General features: G+C 43.5%; 1 long non-coding RNA gene across 9 annotated transcripts in view; it reads left to right on the top strand.

The window, feature by feature from the left end:
• LOC308060715 overlaps positions 1–27578 on the top strand; it is a 228783-nt gene that overhangs the window by 162882 nt on the left and 38323 nt on the right. For 7 of the 9 annotated variants that reach the window (XR_013926850.1, XR_013926851.1, XR_013926852.1 and 4 more), the window contains one exon: positions 1757–25846. The exons of 1 other annotated variant lie outside the window; for it this stretch is intronic. This is a non-coding gene — a long non-coding RNA (uncharacterized lncRNA). Of the gene's footprint in view, positions 1–1756; positions 25847–27578 lie in introns of those variants that run through there. One more of the 9 variants, XR_013926853.1, reaches the window with a different exon arrangement.

Genomic DNA, 27578 nt, shown 5'->3' with positions numbered 1-27578 from the left:
GCAAATACAGCTGCGTGTCTGGCAGCGTGCTGCCTGTGTGCCTGCTTCTTGTTCAGACCAGCTGGCTGGTCTCCTTGCTGAAGGCTGTTACCTCAAACAGCAGAGTTGTTCTGCAGTGTGGTGTGTTCAGCCTTTACTGGTGCTCACCACAGCTTCTCCTGGAAGGAAAATGGATACTTGACTAATCTGTCAGAAACTGGCTTGTCCTAAATCATAGGAACAAAGAAAAGCTTGTAAAGGAAACTGCTGCCCTATCTTTATCAGCCAGCCTTTCCTTATTTCCATTACATGCAGCCTTGCTTATGTCTCTGACACTTGAGGAATACTCAAGTTGTGCTCCTCTTCTTTTTCTTCAGACCAAATGGCTTTAGGTCTGATCCAAAACCCATTCAGTTTGAGGGGAGCCTTTCTAATGCTGTCAGGTAGCTTTGGATCGTCTCCCTCACTTGCATCCCTTTGGGAAATCAGCTGGTGCACCTTTAACTTACTCATAGAAAGCTGATCTGAGGAAGGCAGCAATCAAATAACTTCAGTGTAGCACCTGAATGCTCTGCTTGAAACGGGTCTGTCAGAGGGTTGCTCGTCCCAAAGAAAGAGATTACAAAGGAAGGATTTTATCCAGGATATAGTATGATTTCTAATGCTTTCTATTAAATACAGGTAAATAGAAAAACATAGAAGACAAAGCAATCTTTTTTATGCAGCTTGCTTCCTCTGTCCCATGGACAAATTCCACTGGACCAACTTACACCCCTACTTTGACTGTCCTTGCTGTAATAGAAGATGTATGAAGCTAGTCAGCTTTGATCATTTAATGTATGCCAACATGAAAAAATGGGCCAAGAGTCTGAAATAATACTGTCAAATATCTGTGGGAACTAAGGAAATGGGCTTCAAATCTTACCCCAGAACCGTCAATGAAGTGTTTTTAAAGTGTTTGGTTTTTTTTTTTTTATTAATACTCTTATCACTGAGGGGGTGTCTTTTATGGAAATAGAAGTTTTCCTTATTTCTGACTTACTGGCTGGAGGTCTAAATTAGAATCTTTAGAAATCCCGAAGGGATAGAAGTGCACAAGGGCAGAGGGTCCTTGATGGCTTCGTGAAGGAAGAAGGAAGCACAGGGGGAGCCTGGAGCTCCGTGGTGCCTCCTCTGTGTCAGGGTTTATGTATGTATGGACTGCATGTGCCATTCCACCCTGACTTTGGAGCGAGGCATCACTGAGTCAACTACCGGAGAGGACAGCTTGTGAGATCTCCTGGCCAAGGGTGGCTAGCAAAAGTGACAGCTACCACCAGTCACTCCAGGTGGATGGTTTCAGATGCTGAGGGAGCACCTGAGCTGGATACAGTTGTTCTCCATCAGAGCTGTACCTCTTGGTGCTGGATGGGTCATGCACAAAGGGTGGTTCTGATCCGAGGATCAGATGGGGCTTCTCGAGAGTCCTGGGCTCTCAAGAGCCTCCGCTGGAAGAGGGACGGCTGGAAAAGCTCCAAACTCAGCTTCTGCTTGGGCTTCAAAAATTTCAATAAGGGCAACAGTACGAGGTGGGTGGCAGGTTTGAAGGGTAGCAGGGAGTGTGACAGGGAGGGGCTGCATGTTATTCCCTCCTTTCTCTGAAGAAAGAGTTGCACTTCTTTAATACATTTTTAATACATAATTGCTAGAATGAATATTGCTTGTGCCAGAGGAAATGTCAGCTGTCCTGCTAGGCATCTGGGCTGGGACTGGTGCTGATTTTACTGCTGCTCTTCAGCAGGAGCCTTTGGTGTCTAAACCTGACCCCTTCAAGGCTTGGCAGAGGCGTTACGTGTGAGCTGTGTCTAGCTCTTGAAGGCCCTGACTGGAGCTTCTAGATGCTACTGAAATGCTTACATGTGGTAAGAACAAGGACTTCTTTTCGTCTTCTTTTCATCTTCTTGTGCCGAGTGGGATGTTAGCTTTGGGAATGGCATGTGTGTCTGCCTGGAGGGCACTGGATCTAACACAGGAGTGATGGGGAACCTGTAACAAAACTATGGATTGTCCTGTCCTTTTCCATAGAAAACCTGAAGTTTGATAAAAATGTTCATTTATTTATTGTTTTACCTTGGCTTACTCTCTTAACTTTTATTGTATAGCAGCTACAAAGGTATTAATTAAGAATATTGGATGTGGTCAACTTTGTGCAGACTAAGGATGTTATAAAAACAACAGCTACTGTAAAAGCCTTTAAATAGTTTTGTCAGTCTCATAAAAAAGAGGAAACTTGCTGTTTTCTAACCGGTATTTTCCTATCATGGAATAGGACTGGGGGATTTTAGAGGATGACAAATTGACTATGAGTCAGTGGGGCAACATGGTGCTAAAGGAATCTCTCTACTGGGCTGCTGTGTGGGGTGTATTTAAAAAACCAAATCAAATGTACTCAGACACTCGATTTTCTGCTTTCCTCAGCAATGGCTGGACCGTGGGGTTCAGACTGGGGCTTCATGTTATAGAAGAGGAGAAGTGACAGTCTGGAGAGGAGACCACAGCAGTTGTGGAAAATGAGACTCAGTATTATTGCAGAGGGACCCTAGCCCAACGGGAAGAGAAGTGAGCAAGTACGGCTCATGACAATTACACACAGAAATACTCAGACTGTAGCAAGGCACCTGATCGTCAGAGGTACTCTGTCTCCAGGATCCTGCTCTGTATGAGATTAGAACTGCAAAAATATGTCAAATACACAAGACCATATCAATCAGAAAACAGAGAGCCAGCTGCTTGGTTCTGTTTGTTATTTTGCTTTTGCATCTGATCCCAATTGCAAGCAGATTGATACCAATTCTTACATGGCCAAATACAGTCAGAAAAGCATCCTGGGTGGTTTAAGCCCAAACTCCTTGGGGAAGAGTTAATCCGGAGGGTGCATTTTTGTTGTCTTGACTGGCAAACAGCTGATGAGGAGCCTGTGCTAGTGCTGAAAGCTCACAAAAGTATTTCAGAAGCATCTTAATTCATGGCTCATATCTCAGTTAGTGCGTCAGCAGAACTGGTTGCTCTACAGTAAATCTTTCAGCATTTGAGCCCAGCTGCCTCTGCCCTTTTCTAACAATAAAGACGAGGGTCAATTCTTCTCATTAGTCAATAAGAGCTGAATTTAAAAATAACATGCTGATGTTGCTGCACGGAAGTGTTTAAGCTGGATTAAATATGAGAGGAAAATAAATCAGGGAAGAGCAAGCTACAAAGGGAATTGCAGATTCACTTTCCAGTCTGAAAGATTTTTAGGGCAGGGACTGTCAATTATTTTGTTTGTACAACAATCTTAACTTAGATGGGGCCTCTAGCTGCTTCCACAATGTAAATTATTGATGCTGTTAGGATCTACAAAAGACATGTTCCTAGCTTTAAGCGCAGGGCTAATAAAACTGAAGTCTAGAGGAATCCCGTAGCTCAAAGTTAAATATGTGCTTATGTTCTTTGGGCTTCTTGTGGCTGCTTTAGATGGTTATGTACCTGACGTGATCTTGAAATAATGAAGCTGGCTGTGCTGTGATAGAGAATATAGGTCTGAATACACACACTTGGAGGTTCCAGATAATTCTCATGACCTCCTGGAGAAACTCAGCCCCGTTGACTTCGCAGGAAACCACTTGAAATAGATAGTCCTTATCCAAAGTGACAGCAGGTACACGATCCTAATAAAAGAAACATGCACCCGTTGCACATCATCCTGTCATTGCGTTACCTTGCCTGACAAAGAAAGGCGGCACGCTGTGATCTGAAGAGATCAGAGGTGACACAGTGCCCGACAAGGCATCCCGGTTGATGGAAGGGGAGTCAGGAGGTGGGGAGTGTGGGAAGGGAGCAGGTCTGGAACCACCTGGAGCTGTGCCTCAGCACTCGCTGGTTGCTTTGTGTTGGGTGGTCTGTGTCTGCACTCCCGGCGGCAGATGAGAGTTTGTGAAGTGCCAAACTGAGCCCTTACTGAGCAGGAATAATTTAAAAAAAAAAAAAAGGAAAGAAAGAAAGAAAAGAAGGTTAATAATCCTCAGGCGCTGGGGCCTTTTTGGCTTGCTGTTCTTCATCCCAGCCTTCAAACAACCTGTGCTATGGCAGATTGCAGGCTCTTACAGATTTGCCAGCCCTTGCCTTTTGGTAAAAACCTTGCTTTGTTTTTGGCTCAGTTTACACTCCTTTTCAGCCTCGCTCGGAGGTGGGAGTTTGCAATGTATTATGCATGATGTTATTTAAACCTCCATGTTGTTTGTGGTTTCTAGGAGGCTTTTTTATTTTTTGGGGGGTTGTGTGTGTTTTGTTTTGTTTTTTTAAATCTATCACCTGCCTTTAGGACCAAGACACTGCTGGCTATCCTCACTGCAGATGCAGTGCAAACACCTACCTGATTATGTCTGGTTGTTTGTCCTGCTTAGGGCCTCTGTTTGTGCTCTCTGGATCTTTCAAGCTCTCTGCTCTGCTTTCCCTTTCGTACACTTGCCCTTTCCCTGAGGGATAAGTTGCAGGCAGCCTGTGGGAGGCGATGCCTGTGTATTGACAGAGGAATACCCTTCAGGAGGAAGAGTGTGCATTGAAGGCATCCAGGTGCTAGAAAGGAGCTCTGAATTTTTCCTTTACTTTCCTCTTCCTGAGCAAGGGGAAACAAGCCATGCCTCTGCTTCAGCTCCTTACCTGCCCACCTGAAGTACGGAGCTGAGGAACAAGTTTCTATTTCTTACAATGGAGTTATCACCATGTGGCTCTTTCTTGCAGGAAAAAGGTGATGCAAAAAGCCTTTGGGGAGATGCACAGCAGGAGCCCATGAGAGATCTACCTCTGATGGGGCTCCTGCACCCAGAGGTGGGCTCTGACCTCCGCAAGCAATGCTGTACTCACCCCAGTGCCTCCTGTTTCCCCTCGGCAGGAGATGATGCCTCCGAAAAAATGGAAATTGTGCCTCAGTGAGGGGCAGCATCTCTCAGTTTTGCCAAAGGCTCAAGAGGATGTTTGGCTCTGCAGAAAGATGAGCAGTCTCAGGACATCCCGTGCGAGGCACAGCCCCTGCTCCTTGGGCCTGGAAGGAGATCCTTAGCTGAGCCTGGGTGGAGGACATCTTGAACTCTGATGGTTTGGGAGATGCTGCTGAGCATGGGTGGGTCGGAGACCACCCATAGTTCTGAGACTCCCAACTCTGAGTGCTGTCACCTGAAAAGAAGGTATTTCCCTTCTTTCAACTCCTGTCTGCTTCCTCACAGCCTTTCCTTTCAGCAAGAGTCTTTTTCTGAGGGTGAGCATACATATGTCCTCCATGGGGCCACCATCAGAGCTGTGCTTACAGGGCACTGTGCTATGGGCAGAGCAAAACTGATGCTCAAATAGAAACTGAAAGAAGAAGAAAAGATGGAGTTGCACAGACCAGGAAGCCTGAGGTGACTGAATGACACTTTTGCCCCTCTGCTGAATTGTGTGTGTAAGTGTGCAATGTGATTACGTTGAATCAACCCCACCTAGGGTAGAGACACTGTCATCTAGGGTAAAGGGATGCCCTTTAAACAAGGAAGACTTGGGATCTGAGCTAGCCTGTGTGCTCCTCAAAAAGCTGCTGGAGAAATCAAGGACATGCTTGCAAAAGGCATACTGCTCCACCTTCATGGCTTTTCCATTCCCAAGCTCCATATGCTGCAGTGGAGATTGCCTCCCCAGTACAGAAAACCTTCATGCTCTAGTGTGCTGAGCAGCTACAGTTTCTGCTGTAAGGCCATCACCCACCACTTGTCTGGGCGCTGTGTAAAACTTGCCACGTTTCAACCCTGGAAATCAGGTTTGGTTCATCAGTTTTTTGGCAAATCACTGGCTGGGTAACTTCTTGGCTGCACTGGGATGACTTCTGAGCTCACAGGACCTGATCAATTTAAGATGAAGAACCAAAGAAATTTAAGGTTCAGACTGTAGGGTGTTTTTTCTGATTTTAGGGGTACCCATTTCTTGCTTTCCTAGAACAAACTTGGGGTCTGACCCTTCTTCTGTGATGCTGCGGTGGCCCAGGCAAGGGTTAACATCTCAAAGTCACCCACCCTTCTGCCCACCCTGCAACAGGCTTAGCTTGCCCTTCCATTGTTTGGACTAAACCTTCCCAGATTTACTTACTTCCTTTTGATGTCTGGCAATGTTTGTTTATTAGCGCCAGTGGCCTGTGTTAACTCTGAGTAAGTCTTTGACTAAATCCCATTCTCTGCTTTTCCTCCTCCCTTCACGGGCTTGTGCAGTGATAAACTTCAGTGCTGGCTTTCAAACCCAGTGAGGTCAAACATGAACTTATTTTACACCTGCCTGCTTTCCCAGCTAATGGACTCTGGTGGCTGCGGAGAGAGGAGCCCTTTTATGGCAAAGAGAAGGCTGCAAAGGTTGATTTCATTTCTGGGTCGTATGTTCAAGAAGTGGGGTTTTCACTCTTGAAAAAGAGGAAAGGATTATTTTAGTGAATTCCCAGCTGTCCTGAGGTCATCTGCTTAACCACAGCAGGAAAATACTAACAGAACAGGTATATAGCTAGTAAGTCACACAGTGTTATATAGTCCACCAAGCAGTATATTATTCCCTTTTCTTTCACGGTGTTTTAAGTACCATTTTGGGACCCAGAGTTTAGTCAGCTTCGACCTAAAGTATGAATCAAGAGAAAGAAGATGAGAGCTGTTTGGGAAATGATAAGTACTTCCTATGGAAACATTTGCAACAGTTCTGTTTTTCCTTTAATCATGGGAAAGTTCCATCAAAAGAACAAAGCCTACAAAAAAAACCCCAAAACAACAACAAAAACCCCCACACCCCCCAACAAAATACCGTGTTTTTTCACATTTTTAATATTTGAAAATTTTTATTTTGCTATGGGTCTATCACAGGGGAGGAGGTATTGAAAAATCCCCTACAACTATTTGTACCTTTTTATTTTAAGACACAAAAAAATTCCTGACTAGCTTTTGCTTGTGTGATTTAATTACAGATATAAGCCCTACTGTCAAATTCTATACAGGTTGTGTGCTCTGTGTTAATATAATTATAAAATAAGGGTACTTGATAATAATTTTAAAGTAAAGAATCTGTGTATTTTTATTACTTCATTATTTTGTCTTCTAAAATGCTCTTCATCAGCAATGATTAATTCTTGAGTCATCAGTATCGAAGAGTCCTAAAATGTCTTGTGGTTGCTCAAATATTCTTTTTGCAGGGCTTACAAAACCATTGATTTTTAAAACTGTGTTTCAAGGGTATATAGGCGTTCCAGCTGGGGCAGTAACTGTGGTGGCAGTCTGCAGTTTTCTATGCAGTGAAAGTGTCTTTTCCAAAAAGAACTCACATTCAAACCAGAGGTGATGGACACGAAGAGGAAGGATTATAGAATATGAACTGCAGAGTGAATCCAGATTGCACTGAAAGGTTTTAAAAGCCCAGGGAAAGTTTGTGGTCATCCAGAACTGAATTTATCATGACAGTCAGAAGACATAATAACAGCCCTCCTTTTTCTCTCCATTCCTCTGGTTTTTTTCTTCGTGTGTTTTGTCCAACTATAGCATTTTGGGGAAAATCTTTTACCTCGCTTTGGCAAAAATTCTTTGATCTCTTTTGGTGCAGTGATGAAAAGACCTCTGCTGAAGGTTCCTGAGGTGGTTTAAGAAATTGTTACCCTATGCCTCTCCAGCCCTGGCAGAGCAGCTCAGGGGAGTAAATGCCTGTTTTTCTGCCCCTCCATTTCATAGCCCAGATTCCCTTCTCCATCCCAGCCCCACAGCAGGTTCTTCACCTGTGCCCCATGCCAGCTCAGAGCAGGAGATGCACCATGTGGTTGTGCCAGGAAAAGCTACCAACGGGATCCGCAGGGATGGTTGTGTGCCTGACTTCCACCTATCTCCGCAAGCATCTGGGACCTGGTCACCAAGCCTGCAAACTAGACTTCTCAGGACATTTAGGCACTAGGAAGGAGAGCAGACTGCTATTTAATTTTAAAGATCAAAGTCTGACACTGTCCGTCTGTAAGCAGATATTTCTGTCTGTTTAGGAACCTTTTGGTTTCAAGAAGTCTCTGGTTTACACAATCACGACTTTCACCAGCCCTTTCTGCAGCCAGCCTACTGCCCAGATGTGCCCAGAAATATTCTGCAGAAGCCTGGGAACAGCTCACTGCTTACTGTGAGCCTGGGGGCACTCTTTTCCAGTAAGTCAATATTTCTTAGACTGTTATGATAACCAGTGACAAAAAACCCTGTTTACATGGAAAACAGTATTGATGTAGCTAATGTAGTTGCAAATCCCAAGTGCATTTCAGCACAAATCTGCATATAGACACAGTTCTTTGTAAATGAACGCCCTATTTCCATAGCAGGCTTCAGAATAGACACAGCTTTGCCTTGTCTTTAACTGGAGTTGAGTCACTGAAGGTTTTTTGCATGGACAAACCCCAAGCTCTTGTATGTTCCAAATAGCTTCCTTTAAACATTTATTTGCTTGTTGCGGTGCCGGACTGCTTGTGCCCTTTGCCTGAGCAGTCAGCAAGTTCCCTTTGAAGATGTTTACTAATTAAATTAGAACAAAGATGGAATGAATGTTAAGCACCTTCAAAAACTTGTTGCGTGCTTCAGTCCCATGACTGTACTTCACAAGCTGTCATAAAATCTATACATTTCGGAATGCACCACATAGCGATTCCTTTAATGGATTCTGGTTTTTTAAACAGGTTAAGGAAAAAAAAAAAAAAAAAAAAAAGAAAAGAAATCTGGCTTGTTTCATAGCCTGTTTTTCACATCTGAAACTTTTACAGTAGGAAAGGTGCACAGTCTGTCAGATCTGGCAGCATGCCGAGACCCAGCACGGCGGATCTCAGCTCCAGCTGTGGCTTTAGGAAACTTACTGGCTTTGCTCCTTTTCCTTATCTGCCCAGCATAGGCTAGTACCTAGGGGCGCGAGTGTGAACCAAAACCCTAGCTACAAGCACTGCCAGCTTCAGGGGTATCCAAATTCTGAACAAACCTTATTTTTAGGATCTGGGGTAAAGTTGCTTTCTCACTCATTTGGGTGTGACGCACTCGTGCTGATCTCAATAGCTGGAGATCTTTTTAATTAAAGAACAATGATAAAAAGCCACATAAAATGAGTTGCATCAAAGCATCATCATACTACAAATGCTAATTATTATAATTATATAAGATTGCTCACGTTTATTTTCTAGGTGGGAAGGCACACCAGCTGACTGGGTTTCAGCATGTGGCTTTTTCAGCAAAATTTTAAGGAGTCATAATGTCTTGCCTCGGAGTTGTTGTCCCTTGCAAGCTGCCTAGCTGTAGTCAGTCTCTCACCTAATGCAAACATCTTAACCAATGCATGAAAATTGACACGAGAGGCTTTCTTTGAGCAAGTTCAAGTCTTAGCTAACAACACAGACTTTCTTTGGTCTTCCTGTCTCAGGGACACTGACCTCTCCCTCTTCCAGACTGACAAATGGAATACTTTCTCTGGAGAGGTAATGGAAGTGCTATTAGCGCAGTCAATGTCCAGTACTTTTGCAGCATGTTGTGTAACCATCTCTGCTCAGCCATCCCCCCAGGATTATGTCAGGATTTCAGGGTTTGGTCCCCTTCCAGGCCCTGCATCATCTGGTCCTGCTGTTAGCTCCGTGCAGGAGCTGGGGTGTGGTGTGCAATAGCAGCAGCCTCCTTTTCCCCACCAAGATGCTGGTGAGGAGGGTTTCTGGGAGAGCAGATCTGGAGCTATAGCAGGTACTGTTTGGTTGCTCCAGATCAATTACCTTGGGGAGCTTTGTCAGAAAGCTGGGACGACATACAGCCCTAGGAGCGTTGCTGTGCTGGAATGGCCAAGGTGGAGAGAACCCATGACAAGCTGGAAATGGTCAGGAGACATAGGAAAGCACAAGCTGCTCAGGGCACAGGGCACAAACCCTTCTTGGTCTGACTGCTCTTTCAAAGTCTGTGACCAACATTTGTTTCACACTGACAAAATTATCTTAATCTATAGTTTTGGTGAGCAGCCCCAGCACACACCTTAAAAAGGGGGGACTGGAGTCCTTGCCTCTATATAAACAAACTTTGGGAGAGGACTAAAAACATCTTGTTAGGTCCAAACAAATGAAACAAAGCAATTTTGAATCATTCTCAATTAAAAATAATTAAAGGCTGTTAAAAATCCTGTCTGAAGATGATACGTTTTCTGAATAAAAATCCCTAAATGAAATGGTTCCAGAGTGGGGGGTGTGTGTGTGTAATTTTTTGAACTAAAGCAATTCAGTGGGTTAGTTAGAAACTTATAAAAAAGGAGTTGCCAACCCCAATTTATATTTTTTGCTGGTTAAAAAAAGATACCTCAAACCCACATTTGGTTGAAACTTTTATTTATCTTTTCTTCTGAGGCTGGTGAATGCAGAGGAATGGAGATGTACAAGACAACTAGATGGGCATCAGTTTAGTGTTAAAGTTCTTGAGTAAATGTTTATATGATCATAAGATGAGTTGGGTTGGAAGGGGTCTTCAGCAGTCTCTGGTCCAGATTCTTGCTCAAAGTAGGGGCAGCTCCAAGACTGGGCTGCTCAGGGCTTTATCCTGAGCTTTAGCCTCCATTCTAGGAGTCTAACTGTACCCTGTTCTTTCTAGATGGATGAGATTTTGGATACTCCACAAGAACCCATGAGGCTCTGAGTGCAATTGTTTTCATCTGGAAGAGCCAGGAGAGGGCTATGGATTTGCCTCACTTCTATTCTCTGTCCTCGTGGCTCATGACATCCTACCATATGTAAAGGTCTATCTAGCTGGGGAAGTGTAAAGTCAGGGGTTTTCCTTAGTGTTTCTGCTCAGCAACTGTTTTTCCTGTGGCAAAAGCGGTATCATACAGTTTGTCCAGAGCGGTATGGCATCACATTTTGGATCACCCAAAGCTAAGGGCAGTGATTTCAGAGGGGAAACGGAGGCAATGGGCCCATCTGATGAGACAGAGAGAGAAAAACCATTCTGGGCACAGAGCACATAGGTCTGCTACCTGGCTGTTACACTGTTTTCTTTCCTGCACTGGAAATGAAGGCACACACCTAATTTTCCATAGGCTTACCTATTGTCTCCAGGACTCAAAGCTGTACATCAAGATTCCTTTCATCTTTTAAGCAGCAGATTTTCACTATGATTAAAGATGCATTTTCTTTTTCTGCCTATTGAAGGGAAAACTGATCACATATTTCCATTCTTTATTTTCCACGCTACTGCTTTAATATAACTTCCTCTTAATAAAGGCAAACCAAGAGAAAACCAGTACTGAAAAGCTCAGATAGTTCCATGTGTAGCAAAGCCAAGGAAGTTTTATTTCCTATAGATTTGTATCTTGAGGTTGAATTTTTGTGTGGTCTCTCTGGTGTCTAATGATAGCTGAATCACAGGATGATTTAGGTGGGAAGGGTCTCCTCGAGGTTTCTAACTCAGCATCATGGTCAGAGCAGGACTAACTCTGGAGTTAGATCAGGTTTTTTGGGGTCTCATTCAGCCAGGTTTGGAAATCTCCAAGGTTGGAAAGTGCCCACCCTCTCAGGGGTCTTATCCCAGCACTGAACTCCTCTGAAGGTGAAACTATTTTCTTTTGTCCAACTGGAATAGCCCCCATTGCAAGTTGCAGATGTTGCATCTTGTCCTTTCACCGTGCATCTCTCAAAAGGGGCTAGTTCCATTTTTCCTGTTTTCCTTCCGTCAGACAGTAGAAAACAGCAACTTGATCCCCCTTCCCTTAGCTTTCTTCTCTCCTGGTTGAACAAAGTCAGCTGCCCCAGCCTGTCCTTGTACCTTATGAGCTTCAGTGCCCTCACCATCTTAGTGCTCTTCGCTTGGATGCCTTCCAGTTTATCTACCTCTTATAATGGGGTGGTGGTCCCAAACAAGACACAATATAGTTTTTTTTCTTTATGTGATTTTTATTCTTCTTCCTCGCTCTCCTATTTGCATGACTTTTGTGTCTTTGAGTCTTCCATCTCTCTATCAATGTATTTATTAATTTTTTACCTGAAAGCGTGCTTTAAAGTTATTGCTGGGAAGGAAAGGCCAGCATACAGGTAGACCCAGTCTTACGCAGTGTGACTACATAAGCCTCGTATTCGTGGGAAAGAAGGCTAAAAGGAAACACCAGCAGTGATAACACATGGGTCTGACATGGAAAGAGAGGGGAAGAACTGGTGAGGGCTGGACAGATATCCTTCCAGATCAGTTGTGTCTGTAGAAGACGTTACCTTTCTGAGGTATTTGTCATGGTTTCCTGCTGGTATTTACTCACCTCTCAGACAAAATTATTTCTTCTAAAATCAGCAGGGTTAATCTATTGATTAATTGATTGCTATCTATTGATTAACCACACAGAACTGAGGCTGTTTCATGTATCCTGGTGGACTCTACGTTATGCAAATGCACAAGTGCCAGTAGAGTATGAGCAGATATTTTGGTGGGTACCCTGCTTGGCACTCTTCCCTGTTTGAAGGTATTGAGCCTGCAGACCTACCCACTAAGCTCATCTCCAGCTGACCTGAGATGGTGAAGGGAGGGAGCTGAAGACACAGCTAATTACCATGCACATAGGGTATCTAAAAGGATGTGCTTCTACGATCTTGTATCATAAGGGGTTTTGTCAGCACAAATAAGACCTATATGGGTAAAAAAATGTTTTACACACCAGAAGAAGGTCAGGTCGTTTCCAGGAGCGTATTTCTGGCATAGGAAAGGGGGTGCAGATTTTATGGGCAAAACTCCTCTTTCACCTGGGTATCTTGGTGGAGTATTCTGTGCAGCTTAAAGCACAGCTGTTTGGAAATCAGTTTAGGCTGGGTACTTTCGCCAGCTTAGTTATATCTGTCACACACTGCAGCCTAGCACACCCATACTGAGGCTTTCCAAAGGCTGCATTGTAGATACGGTCTAAACAGAACTATTATAAAAAATTTTGCACTAGCATAGCTGTATTGATTCTTGGAGGGTTAGTGATTCTGCTTTGCTTGTAAGATTACAGCTAAAGTGGCATACCTTCCTGAGAAGTCATCTCTATTCGATGGCAGTTCATTTTCAGTTTCTCAGAGGTTATCATGAACATGGAAAACATCCAACAAATGGATTGTTCCTGCAGATGCAATGAATGCAGATTGAATCACCCTTGAGTACAGCTAAGTTTTCAGACAGCAACAGAGCATCATACCTGTGTTATATTAGTTTTGCATATTTATAAGCTAAGGAGTGTTACACATTTGACATGGCAAGTCGCTGCTCAGCTTCCAAGACAAACAGAGACTTTCAGAAACTCCACAGAATACCCTTGTAGGGGATGCTGCAGGCTGAAGTTGGAAACATACATTTCGAGTAGCTAAAGCCAGGGCTTTTTCTCTTTTGAATTACTGCGTTTGGGTTTATTTTCTTTAAACCAGCTGGTTTGTCTCTTTCCTATGCCATTTCATTTCTTGTCTACATGCAAACGTCTTTTCTTCCATCCTCCAGTCTTCATCCAATAATTAGCATTTGAAGGAGCACCCTAAGATGACAACAGATAGTGAAGTTGGCCCTTTAAAGAGTCTTCAGATAATAAAATGGTCCTGTATCAAGCTGTGGGTTTTATTTCCCACAGGCCATGCAGAAATCAGCATGAACTCTTCACATTTTCCAGTGCTCTGTACATATTTATTTCTGTTTTTTCCTTGAAATTTAGGAGATAGAGACCTCTAAGGAAAACATCCTCTCTTCCTTTGTATGGCGTCTGATCCAAATCACAAAGCCTCTCTCTTTGCCAAAATGACTTTTTTTCTTTCCTGCCTGGTCTCACGGGCTGTCTTCCACTAAGCAACTGAGTCATCTGGTTCCTCTCTGCCTCCCAAACTTCCTTTGGTGCTGAGTATTCTTCCTTCACAAGTTCCAGTTTGTGGTTTTCTGCTCGGGGGCTTTCCCACTTTTCGCCCCTTCCTTCTTTTGGACTGTCTGTATTGGGTGTCTTTTCCTGTTCACAGACTTGCTTTTCTTGCCTGCCCTTTAGAAAAATCCTGCCATAAAGAAATTACTCCTCCTCTGTTTTGTGTAACCTCTGGACAGGACTTGACATGTGCTGAAGGCCCTGACCACTGATGGGTTTACCATACTTAGAGCATTTCAGAAAATTTTGGTGACATTTACAAACCACCACAATCAGATGTTCCAAGCTGTCTTATGAAGCTGTTTCATATGCATCTACTTACACAAACTGATAGTACAGAGTGCTCAGTGTCAAACTGAGCATCAGCAACCTAAATCCTGATGAAATCTCGATTTCAGTGGTAGCCAAGCAGCTGTTAGTTTCTCTCTGGTCATTCATCCCAGCAAGAAGAAAGTGCTGTTGATTACCTTTTTATGTTTTAAGATTGCATCTCTGAAAGTGTAGTAGAAATTGTTATACTCCAGTGTTATGGGTTTTCACTGTCAGTTGTTAACCAGGGGCAAATGCAGAGCCAGGTTTGAGACCGAGCAACCTCAATGGCTCAGAACAGAACCCATCTGCCCACCTGTAGGGCTGCTGCATCATCTGTGGTTGGATTGGCACCTTGACATCCCCTCATATCACATGTAAAACTATGTCTGCACTGTACACTCATGTTTTGCCACCTTCGCACCCACTTACTGGAAAAAAACCTTAAAAGTTAAGGCTGTATACTTATTACTTAGAAAAGGAGTTTTTCTGAAGCAGAAATGAAATGTGCAGCAAGAGCCCACGAGGTCCCCTAGCAAGCAAGGTTCAGGCCAGTCACATTTTTAAGTACAACTCTGCCATGCAGTTGAGAAGACCTATTGTGTTAGCACTGTTTTGCCCTGTTGTTAGCTTTCAGGAGATGACTAATGTGCCTTAATTAATCCCGGTGTGAAAAACATACTTTGTAGGCAACACAGACAAGGCCAAAACTGTGAGCAAGTTACTGCAGCTTCGTGACTTGCTTTACATCAGGGAGATGTTGTCTGCATAAGGGGGCCAACACAAACTGTGCTTTTTGCTCAAAACTGATTTACTGAAAGAAATTATAACCTGACCTTAGCTCAAGAAAAAGCATCTTCATAAATAGAAAAATACCATGGAAAATTACAATTAACCAGGAAGACATGATGTATCACACAGGACAGCAATGAATATTGGTGATGCTACAGTGTGACAAAGGTACAGTGAGTTCAGATGTACTGTTCTGTATAATCTAGACATGATTTCTGGATGCAGTGTAAGTGCTGTCATGTTTGGGTTTTTTTTTTTGTTTGGGTTGGTTTTTTTGTTTTTTTGTTGTTTTGGTAATCAAGTTAAATCCTGACTTAAATCAGAGCATTGGTAGTGATGGCAGATACACACTGTCACTTCCAGCCAGAAAGATCTCAAATCTCTTTGTAGACAGATATGCAAAGGTCATTTTGTCCAGAGCTGAAAACCAGCTCTCTCTGGAATAAAAATGAAGCAGGAAGTAGAAATGTGCAGAAATACCAGGCCAGGAAGTGAAGACTTCCCCTTCCAACCGAAGGGCAGAGGGACGGTTATGTGATTAAAGTATTAGCCAGAAGACTGACATAACAAAACTGCCTTTTCCAGTGTCTTTCAGACATAAACACTGCATGCAAATAAAAGTATCGGATCCAAGTTAGTGGTGAGTGAAATCTCTGCTTAGAGTTGGATATTTTGTTGATTTTACTTTAAATGTTTTGGTGCAATGGGATGACAATGGTATAACTGACTTTGAGACCAGCACCCGGTCCAGATCGACCAAATGGGAAGTCTGAGGGTGAAAATGGTCTGCATGAGGCCCAAAATGTTACCAGTATATTGATTATGTGGTTGCATGGGGATTTTTATCCGAAGTATGCTGGTCACATATCTTGTACCTGTCCTGCAGCCACTTAGGGTGGTAGAACATGTCCCCTTTGAACACACTTGCTTTGAAAGGATGGCTGAGATGAAGGCAAGAATATTGAAAATACCTTAATTTGAGGGGAATGGCTTGACCATAGTGAGGTTCATGAAGCTAAAGCAGTCGTTCCTGGGTCTGATCCTGAGCTATGGAAAGGTCACCATGCTGAATGAAGTTGCCTTGGGCTTGCTTCAGTTTGGCCCAACTTTAGTGCTTCATTTCAGGCTTGGCGTAACGGGCTGTTATGGGTATCAGCCAAAATAAAAGCCAAAACTGGGTGTGGGGTGGGGGAATTTCAGTTTGTGCAAAATTATTTGTGGATGGAGGTGAAAGAGAACAAGAAAAGCAGCTGGGATGCCATGGCACAGGCAGTGGTTTAAGAACAAAGATAGCTCTAGGGAGTAAGTTCCAAGTCAGGGAAAACAAACCCTTGGTGCAGGTCAAACCAACACCTGGTTCCTCTGAAACGCTGATGCCAGATCGGTGCTCGAAGATGTTGCCAGGTAGGGTACTTGTCGCAGAGCTCTTCTACTGGGAACACAGTTTATTCTGATAAAGGTGAAGGTGAAGCTTTGGCTGGTGATTTAGCCCTCTCCTTTCTGTCCCCTGATCATTAGCAAAATAAATTCTGCTAACAAGAATATAGTTTTATTGGAGCATCTTTCATTCTGCTGGAGTTAACACTGCTATGTCAGCCCAAATCCAGCATATTTGGGCCAGAAAAAAATAGTGGCTTTAGCCTCAGGTGACACCCGCTCATCCTCTTTACTTGCTAGAATGATGAAGCCTCATGATTTTAATGTCAGATGTAAGATTTCAAATGAGAACAAGGGCTGGTTCCAGATCTTCCTCTCTGAAATGCATGTTTGGCTGCTGCGGGAGGAGGAGGGTTTATTGCATGCACTCTGTGAAATGGCTTCTCTCCGCTCTGGAAACAGCAAACCTGAGCAGGTTGGAGAAGTTCATGTACGTGTGTGTGTCTTGCACTGATAGGGCATGGAGACTACACTCTTGGGTCACTTCTATGCTAAATGGTGGGAAACAGTAATGCAAACACCTTCATATTGAATCCCAGCAGGTTTCAACCCTGACTTTTGGTGGGAGAGTGGCTTCTTCTAACACAGCTTGCTTGGTCACTATTTGACTTGCCAACTAAGATGGGCAACAAGAGGTTTCTTAGGAGCTAATGAGAAGTTTAAGCTAGTGGAAATCTTTGCCTAGAGCCTCTGTTGGGTTCTGCATCAGATTTCAACTTGATTCCTTCCTGGTAATTGGTAGGTAGCTCTGTGGGTGACAGTCTGATGGTTTAGGGATGGGACCGATGTGTCCAAGACAGAGCCTAACAGCTGCTCCAAAAGACCAGTCTGAGTAAGCCCATTTATGTAAACCACTCAGGAGTGATTGGGTGGTTGCAGCCACTTCTGGCTTTGAGCGTATTTTCTCAGTTGTAGTCACCATAGCCTGTTCCAGTTAAATGCAAAGCCCCTGCTCCTCAGAGAAGACCTTTGTGGCTGAACAGCAAGGCTGTGTCATACTACTAGTAGAAAAGTAGTGCTTTTACTCTGCTAGAGGGAAAGGAGATGGATGGGCATTTCAGGAGGAACAGTGGTCTGCATCCTCAAAGATATTTAGGTACTTGATTCCTATTGATTTTCTCATGATCCAGGCAGCACGTAAATACCTGGGACAATTTGGCCAGAGATAAGCTGGTTTCTTTATGAAGCTGCACTGAATGTTAAACGTAGCAATGGCTCAAATGCTGAAAGGAAAGCTGGAGAGCAAAAAACCCACGTGATTATTTGGGGCCATGAGAAAAGGCCCGAAGGACAGCCAAGCAAGAATTGCTCTATGAGATCTGAAGGCATTCTGTGCTGGCAGTTCATCGATGAAGGTTGCTCATTATTTGCTTATTTTGAACGTGTTGTTTGCTGAAGGCCAAAGCCTGTCAGATCTTAGGAAGGCTCTTTTTCAAGAGCTTTTGTTGCTTCAGCAAACAGGTCATGAGTCCAACCCACCCACTCCACAAACAAACATTTCTCCAAATTATCAGGGGAATGGAATTCATTTGACAGAGATGTCAGTTTTGTAGAGACAGATTGCTTAGGGTGTGGGGGTTTTATTGTGTGTGTCCAAGTCTTTGCCCTCCACTCCTCAACTTTCTCCTCATGCATCCCGTATAATGACTCTGTGTGTGTGTTCATTTTGTTCCACCTTCGAAAGCTGCTTACCTTTCTAATTATACTCGCTAAGTATTCAGTACTTGTTGGCTGTGTTCCCAGAACAAAGGCTATAGCTGAATACAAATAACTGAATTAAAATAATGTTGGCTTATAATCAGAGGAAGGCCCCGTGTTGCTTAAGGAGTTTGAGATATCACTAAGCAGAAAGGTAATTCTACCTGCTCACATGTAAATTGGATGCCTGTATCCTTTCCAAACCCACCTCCATACTCGCTTACCTGGTAAGCCTTGTAGTGGACTAAACAGAGATGGTGGCAACAGTTAAAATAGTATATTGGGGCAAGGAGGAACCGTAAATGGGTGAGAGTATTTTCCAGAGACAGTGACGCACAGAACACCGGAGCTTGAGTAGAAGTGCTTGAAATGTTGAAATGAAAATAGGGCAGGAATTACTTATAGATGGTATCTAAAAGAGATTTTAGTGAAAACCTGCTGCAGAAATGCTGTCTTAATCTCACATTATTAAGATTATTGCATATTCAAGAAACTAGTTTGGTTCTGAGAAAGAACTGGAAAGAACAGCGGATGAGAGCAGCTTTTGGAGGAAGTCTAATAGAATCCTCCTCCAAAAGAAGGGAACACAGAACTGACATATGCAAAGAAGAAATTTCATCTCTCTGCACTGATGATTAATTCAGAAAAAAAAGATGAAGAAGAAAAAAAAAAGAATGGAAGACATAGCTTATTGTGGTCTTAAATTTAAATGCATCCAAATTGTCAATAGCGATGAATTAGAAAGTACTTTTGTCCAGATTTTAGCCGTTGAGTTTATTTTTGTTGGGGTTTTGTTTGCCCCTGGGGGTGGGGGTGGGGGAGCGGGGAGATTTGGGCTTTGTTTGTTTTGGTTTTTTTTAAATGTGGCTGTTGGAATTCAGACCTGAAGTGCAAAAACACCAAGGTTTTCTTTCTTATTTTGATGAAATTGTTGTGGAATGGAGCCATCCTAATTAACCAGAAGTTTTTATTTCTGATTTTTTTCTGCTTTGTGGTGGTGGGGTTTTTTTTCCCTGACAACTTTTCAATTTCCAATTTTTACCTCTGTGTTGTTTTCTATTTATTCATTCTTTCTCACAGTGCATCAGATAACTGTCTGCATGGACCATTAAAGCCTAGGAGGGCTACCAATAAAACTTGAGTTTGAAAGGATCCTTTAATGTGTTAAGTGCCCAACAACTGGGAAGTTCTGCTACCCCATTGGTACAGATGCCAGCCAGATAAGGAGATGGGGACTTTAGGCTAGAAGCAAGGCTGGAACAGCGTTAACATGCTCCTGCCTGGGAGTGTGACATGGACATCCTGGGCATACCTGAAAATAGCTGTTTTATGTAGAAAGGATTTTACAGGGAGAAAAGAAAGGAGGTGTCAGGGATGTTTCAGGCCTCAGGGGCACGGTTTTGAAGGTGCTGGATTCTTGCTTTGATTTTCTAATGACCAAGTTTCCCCCCGGGGCCTGAAGCAGTGAAGGAGCCACAGCAAATGCTGTGGAAATAGCTCAAAAGAGCTCAAAAGAAATATCTATTGGCCAGTGGTCCCTCAGGCATATACCCTTCCCTCCATCCTTACTATCCTTCAGCTCTGGGGCTGTGAGGGTCAGTGGAGCTACTTGGGTTTCCTCTCTACCCGTGGAAGGCTTTGTACATACTGGGAAACCCCTCTGGGAAGATATGGTCGGCTCCCTTTTCCCTTTGAGTTCCCGGAGCAGATCAGCTGGTGGAGGTAAGGGAAGCCCTTAGGCTGTGAAGGATAATATGCAGTTCCCAGAGCCCTCAGGGCTGGTGTGCAGTGCATCTTCTAAATCCAAAATGTGTGGGCGACCCAATCTCTGCTTTCTCCATAGGGGCTGTCATGGCACAGCTCTACCACAGCCTTCAGGACAGCATCAAAGCACCTTTGAGGCACCTGCTATCAGAATCGGTCAGAGATGGTTTAGGTATTCCTGATCCTCCCAGGGACTGAGCTGGATGGCCTCTTGAGGTCTTGGCCAGCGCTGTGTTTCAGCAGTTATCACGAGCAAGAAGATCCTGCACTGAGAAATGCTGGTCTGTGCTCCATCTAGCTGGGATGGGGGAAGAGAAACTGCACAGCAGACATCAGCTTTATTAAGCAAACTGTGCAGATGCACCAAGTCTAACCTTGTTTTCTGAGTTGCTCATTTTATCCTTCACCAGTGTGAAACATGATGTATCACTTTTCTGGCAGCATTGCCCCCCCACTCTCGCTTTGGATTCTGCTTACAAAACAAAAAAAGTGAAAAATAGGTTTTGGAATAAAAATAGTTTTAGTGAGAAAGGAAGGTTACACATGAATAAAAAAGAAAGCTGCACCTTTCCAGATACGTTATGCATGAATACAGAAATCAGAGGGGCAGTTTTCTTCTCAAACATGCAGTATAGGTTTGCGTGATAACGGAATGTGAGTTTTTACAGGTAGGTTTCACGGTGTCTTCTGTGATCCAGGCGCAATGAGTTTGGCTCATTTAAAGTTTGTATTTGATCTTTAGGAAGAAACTGTTCTGAGGCTGAGAGAAAAATAACACCTGATGGCTGTTCCCTTTGGCTGCTGTTTGCTTGGAGGCAGAGCCTCCACCACACTATGAGCACACCACCTGTTAAGCTATCCAAGAGGAAGTCCACCGGGATAAAGAAATAGGGGAAATTCTTTTACTGTGTTGTTCACTTCTTACACATTTCTTCCCCATGACAGAAACTGAAATGCTGCTTTATCTGTCAATATCCAATTTTATCTATTTTTATATTTGCTTTGGAAGTACAAGAGGTTCGAGGGGTTTGTGGGGCGTGGGTTTGTTCACTGTACTTTTTTTTATTTTGAGAGGGAAAAAAAGGTAGAGAAGTGGCAAACCAAACCCCTTTTATAGAACATTTGGTTCACAGAGTCTTTTAGATCCTTCTTTCCCAGTTAATGGAACTATTTGATCTGATCTGGCATGATTATCTAGTCTTCAGTGATAACAGATCTAGCTCATAATGAGCTCTGTTGATCCAGAAAAAAGGAGGGTATAACAGCAGAGTAATTTAATTGTGAACAGCTCTTCAGTTAAGTAGGCAATGACATTACAAAGTCAGTGGTTGGAAGCTGAAGACAGAAAAATTATACCTCATTTCTAGTGTGATTTATCTACACACTGAGAATGAAATTAACAGTCTTAACAGATTTAAGGGTGCTTTGGACCCTTGGATTCTTGGGCTGGGATTTATCTCACCCTTGGATTCTTGGGCTGGGATCTATCTCACCCAGATTTGGGTGCCCGCAGTGCATCTACTTCTCAGGACTCTCTGTCTTGTTTCCTTTTGGTGAGGATCCAGTCAGCAGAGTTAATGAAGTTTAAGGTGTGATTCACTCAAACAAAGGCAGGCATCTAATTTAAGATTAAGTGAATTAAGCTCCCAAGCTGCATTTGCTGTATTGACCATATCTCCACCGAATGTCAAGGGACCACCAGGTGACATTACAGACACCTACATGCAGGTGGATTATTTCTGTTGCTAAAGGCTTTGACCTCAGTCTAAATGAGATGTTCTAGACCAGCTAACAATGAAAAGCCTGATGCAAAGTGAGGTTTTAGTTGTCTGTTTTGCAGGAAGTTAGAGGGGGTGATCAGGGGCGTCTTCTGGCCATAGAATTTGTGAATCACCAGTGAGTAATTTCTCCAACTACTGTTGAAAACTTTGCTGATGATTTTGGGGCTTTCGCTAAGATTTCCCCCATCTCTAACCATTCATCTGTACCCTGGCCAGGATATCAAATGAGGGCCCATGGAGAAGCTGCTCTTCTTGGTTTGGATCTTGGCGTGCTGCAGGGAAAAGTGAGGTACTGAAGTGTATAAGCACCTTCCTGCTCATCCTACTCATTTCTGATTGATGCCAGCAGAGATACGGAGCATCACCGAAATCAGTAATGTTTTGAGAGAGTTTAGGGGCCTGCCCAGGTGGAATGGCTCACAACATTAGGGCCTTTTTTTTATATGCCACACTCAATAACGATCTTCTTGGTCTCACTTGCCCCAGTTCACCAATTGTTTCTTCCAGGCTGTTTATGTCCAATTTCATACAAGAGCTGTTTGCCTGCTGTGTGTGTCTTTGTAAGGGTTTCCTCTGGGCCTTGAAATGGTTCCCCTTGCCAATGCACCCTGCCTGTTGTGTCCCAGCTGGTTTCCTTGCTGTGGACATACACTGTTCTCCACCTGCTTCGGACACAAGAGGCTTATCAACGCGTGCAGAGAGCCATACTGAGCCATTTTGGTTCCCAGGACATTTGTCCCTTATGCATTCTTTCCAAGCTTTCTTTACAGATGATTTTTTCAGGCCACTGGTATCCCTCCCATCCACCAGTGCTTCTCCTGGGCACCTTCTTCCTGATACCGTGTTTTTTCCTGGCTGTTACCCTGCTGGTTCCCTGCCACTCTTCCAGCTGGGATGCGGTAGAGCCAGTTGGCATCAGGAGCATTCACCTTCACCCAGCACCCATCTTCCCTCCCCGTCTTTCTCATAAGAAAGACAGGGAAAGACTTTTTACAAGGGCCTGTAGTGACAGGACAAAGGGTAATGGCTTTAAACGGAGAGAGGACAATTTAGACTGGACATAAGAAAGACATTTTTTACTATGAGGGAGGTGAGACACTGGAACAGATTGCCAAAGAAGCTGTGGATGCCCCGTCCCTGGAACTGTTCAAGGCCAGGTTGGATGGGCTTTGAGCAACCTGACCTGGTGAAAGATGTCCCTGTCTGTGGCAAGAGGGGTGGACTAGACGATCTTTAACCAGATCGTTCTGTGATTCTATGATAATACAGCTCTACTAAAATTTCCATTAAATTTGAAGAAACTTTCTGGGTTTTCTTCTTGGCTCTTAATTTTGTTTAAAGTTTTCTTTTCATCCCACATTTAGTATTGGCCTGATGGCACATTGTTCTGTGCCAGATTAAAATACCTTGTGCATTGCATTTCTTCCCACCTAATATAATACTGAAGTCAAGTTCACCACTGTGTCCTGCTTGCATTGCTCTCTCCTGACTCATCAGTTTCTTGCCAAATTTGCCTTAGAAGTTTACCATTCTTCTCAATGCTGGCAACAATCCTATTTCTACAATCAAATCTCTAGCAGTTTCGATTTCTTGTTCATCTCTTCATGTCTCTTTTCTGACCTTTACACCTCGTAGGAAATGTACATTTGTTTCCCTGTTGTCCTTTTGTGAACGCTGCAGCAAAATAATCCCCTTTAATTTTAGTTTCACTAGGGACTTTTTAATGTGTTCTCTGTTCTGCCAATAAATTGTCACATCCTGGGGGGATTTAAACCTGTCTCCTTTGCTGAACTCATAGCTTCTCCCAGACTGTTGTTTGCAACTGAATTTTACTTGTCTTTCCATTTGTCATTTTAAGAAGTTTGGTGTGCTCCGAGTCATTTTGGTTCCTTTCCTTCCCCATGACCTACTGTCTTTATTTTCCACGCCTCTTGCTTTCTTTACTTTCTTGTTCATTAAGTTGGCTTGACTCCCATAAACTTGCCACAGGTATCAAGCTGAACATTGGGACACAATGCACACTTGGGGGTCACTTAATGGTTCCCTCCCTTTTCTCTCTTTTTCCCTTGGGATCACCAACTTCCCCCAAACTGCTCCGTGTGCTCCCCTTCTGACCCAGAACAGAGCACACTGCACCTCATTTCTTTTTCCCCCAGTGTTGAAGTCACAGTGGTCAGTGGTATTCAGTGGTTTTGTTTCAACACAGTTTCTCAGGGCCACAGGAACCAAGACATGCAAAACTGTAGTGTTCACACTGGTGCTTTTACTCCAGTTGTGCTGGACTAACATGGCTCTTGTTGGTCCAGCACTCACTCAGGTGTGAGTGTTCATGGCTGTGTGTCTCACCCAAGCTACATACTCGATGCTGTCATTGTTCATTCACCATTTGTCTCAGTGCAGGATCGTGAATTGATGCCAATGTTTCTTCAGGGAGCTCCATCACTGACAAGGTCTCAGCCGTATGAACACCACTTGCCCCACATGGGCCGGGGACAGGCATCTCCTGGAAGCTTTCCACATGGGATATGTATCTGTTGCAAGGTGGGACCTTCGACAAGAAACTCTGCCTTTTAATTCCCCTCTTGTTTGTCTATTGGCAAACAAAGGATGCACTCATCTTCCATGCCCTTGGAAACCTTTGTCTGCCTAATGATGTTTTACTGCCTCTTCAAATCCGTGTGAACTATCTAAGTTGAGCAAAGCAGCACAGTTAAACCTCTTAGTCCATGATGTCCTGTAGCCACTGAATATTCCTGAGCAGGAAAATGTGCTACCACTTGAAATATGCAAAGAGTGCCTGTAATATATTCATGAAAAATAATAAGCTACCTACAAATGGAGCCACACCTGTTTCCTCCAACCAGAGGAGAAAGTGGATTAAACCCTTGCCTCATTTTTTCACAGCCCTTACAAAACACTGAGCACCGTTTACAGTTGGGAGCCTGATTATCGTTATGCTTCCTTAGCTCAGGGAAAAACAGCTTTTCCTGGTGTAGATTATATTTGCATTTATATTTATCCATTTGCATAGAGATTTTTATGCCCTACTCTTGAAAGGTAAAGAGATTCCAGCTCTTTTAAAGGCAATAACAGTTCATTTTATGCCCTGTTCTCCATAACAATAATTGCTATAACTCTGAAGCTCCCCTGGCATTTTAAGGGCAATAAAGAAAGGGGCGGAAGGGAAAAGAGGAGAAAATTCTCCTATTAATTGGTGAGACTCCAGGGTTCGGTTCTACAGTGCTTTACTCCTGCGAGTAATCTCATTATCCTTGGTAGGACTGATTGTACGGAGGCGGCAGGATCATGCCCCAGAAGTCCAGCCTTTAATCAAATCTACCTGTTTAAAAGGAACACATGGCTGCCTTTCAGTGGGAGCCTTTAGCTCTGAAACAAGGATGTAAATTAGCGAAAATGCCTCAGAGGGAGAAAAACTCCATCTGCCAGGTTTTCCCTTTGCTCTTGCTGAAATTAATCTGGTGGGGGGGCATGGGGGGGAGGGTGGGGGGTGTAGGGGGGGTGATTCTTTGCCATTTTTCTTTTGATAGAGACTCAGATCTCCATTTACAGAAATAAACACAGGCTTTCTCCATGTGTCTCAGAAAAACACATATAAAGGACTGTGTTATGGATGGGGTAAAAAGCCATATAAATCTTTAGTCAGGAAGCGGTGAGAATTTAATAAAAGTAACAGGCATTTGCCAGGGACTCTCTCAAGTATTGCAGAAACAGAATGGCTCCATGGAGAGGAATGGGAAAGTCTGAAAGTCAGGCAAGACCTGCAGCAGAGGAGAAAGTCAGCAGAGCAGTGTTGCTTGGCTTAAAAAGGATGTGAAGATGAATGGATATAATAAAGGTATATAAAATATTGGATTGTACAGAGGAAGTAAAAAAAGGGCTTCCATATAACATTTTTCCTGATAACTAAATAAAAGTCTAAAGAAATGTAAAAGACCACAGTTAAAGCAGATTGCTAGAGTGTTTGTTTATTTTTCCTAACATAATGCATAACTTCCTATCACATTGATATTATTAAAGCTAAAAAAAAATCAAAAAAAGAATGCTAGTAAATGTACCCAAATCCCCTAAAAGTAAGTTAGAAAGGCAAGTCTTTGAGATAGTCTTCTGTTCAGAGTGTGGTTTAGTCCAGATTCCAGATTTGTGGCTTAATAGAATAAAAATCATTGAGTTTTGGGTCATTATATTTTGCATAAATGTGAACAAATGTTACCGTATCATCTGTATCTATCAGATGGGATAAAACCAGGAAAGAAACATCCGCTTTCCCATTCTAAAAGACAAAACGCCAGGTGAAGGACAGAAAAGATGAAGAAAAGCTCTGTTTGTGTCAGAAAAATTTAAAATAAGGCCCTGAAGCAGTCTTGGTCTTTCTTTTTTTTTTTTTTGTCTGTAAGAACAATCACAAACTCAAGTGGAAAATGAATGAGTCACATCAGAACAACAGCTTGGCTCTTCTTCCACTGTCTCCTTCCCCTGCCTCTCTTCCCACCAGGCATCTGAGGTTCTTTCCAGCTTCTGCCACCTCCCTGGTAGCCTTCAGGAGCAGCTTGATGGAGAGTCATCTCATCTGATGTAGGTCATCTACCTATGTTGATTTTCTACTGCCATGGTAAAGCAACAAACTACACAGGGAGGTCTCAATCATCTTTTGGGGCATTCCTCCCATGGCAGAAGTCTTGAGCCTTTTTAAGGCATTTTGCTATCCAGCTGCTGATACACTGCCATTATAGCTTATTGTTACAGTCAATGCCAGGAATGGAAAGGCAGATGTCCTGGTACAGGACTGGTCCTGCAGTCAGTGGAGGTGAAGAGCCTGGGGAGGTTGGGCTTGGCCTTTTGAACAGCACTAAACAGCCAGGGCAGCCATTATAAAGTGACTTTTAGTGCTTGGCTGCTTCTCCTGACCTGCTCTTTGAGATCAGTTTAAGCCATACCCATTTACACCAAATGAGCATCTGACCTCCATTTTTAGGAAGAGTACCAAGCTTGTTTACAAAATAATGGATCTGGCTTCCATCCCAAGCTAAGCATCTTTTTCTTCTGGCTTTGGCCAAGCTGGGTTCCTGTTATGGTTAGTCCAGGCTTGTACAATAAACATTTGGCAACTGCAGTGTGGTGTTGCTCAGCGTGAACTTTTTCTGCTGCGGCTGGTTACACAAGACTTAGCACTGGGTCAGGTTGAATAGCTGCTGCTGTGGGACAGTATTGGTGAAAGTGTGGTGAGTGGTGGTAGCCGCGCCAGCTAGGCTGAGTCATGCCCCAGAGCCTTCCCTGATTCCATCCTGACATTGTCCAGACTCTTTTCAGCTGTGGCACCCTATAGAAATCTGTCCCATGGTCCCCACAACTGGGTAGCAGAGTATTTGGAGAGGCTTAGAAGTGCTAGTGGAACAAAGCAGGTGAGGTGGTAACAGTGCATCTAGCAGAGGCTGGAGGAGAAGCTGCACCATGCCACCGCTGTTCCCTCTGCCCAACGCTGTGGTGTGTAGCTGCTGATTGTTCTCCAGCACTGAGTAATGCGGAGCCATCCACTCTCACATTCAGGTTTAATCATTAAATCGGAGCACTTTTAAACCACTATTTACTAAAAAAAATAAAATTACTTTTTTTTTTTTTTTTTTTTTTACAGCACAGAGACCTTCATCTTGTTCTTTGTAAGCTGAGTGTGTGCAAGTGAATTAAATACATGTTGCAAGGAACAAAACTGTACTTAACACAACACTATTCAGTATGTACAGCTTCATTCCCATCCGCAAAGAAATAGGGTCAGCCTCCTGCAGCCCAGTGGGAGAGACTTGGCTCCTCGCTCAGCCTGTAGAGACGACAACTTTCTGGGCAGAGCTAGATGTAGGTTTTGAACAGATTTATTTATAAAAAATTGATGCAGTCTCG

Source organism: Falco punctatus (genome assembly GCF_963210335.1).
Source record: "Falco punctatus genome assembly, chromosome: 3".
Taxonomy (NCBI): Eukaryota; Metazoa; Chordata; class Aves; order Falconiformes; family Falconidae; genus Falco; species Falco punctatus.
This window is presented reverse-complemented; position numbering and strand designations above follow the sequence as displayed.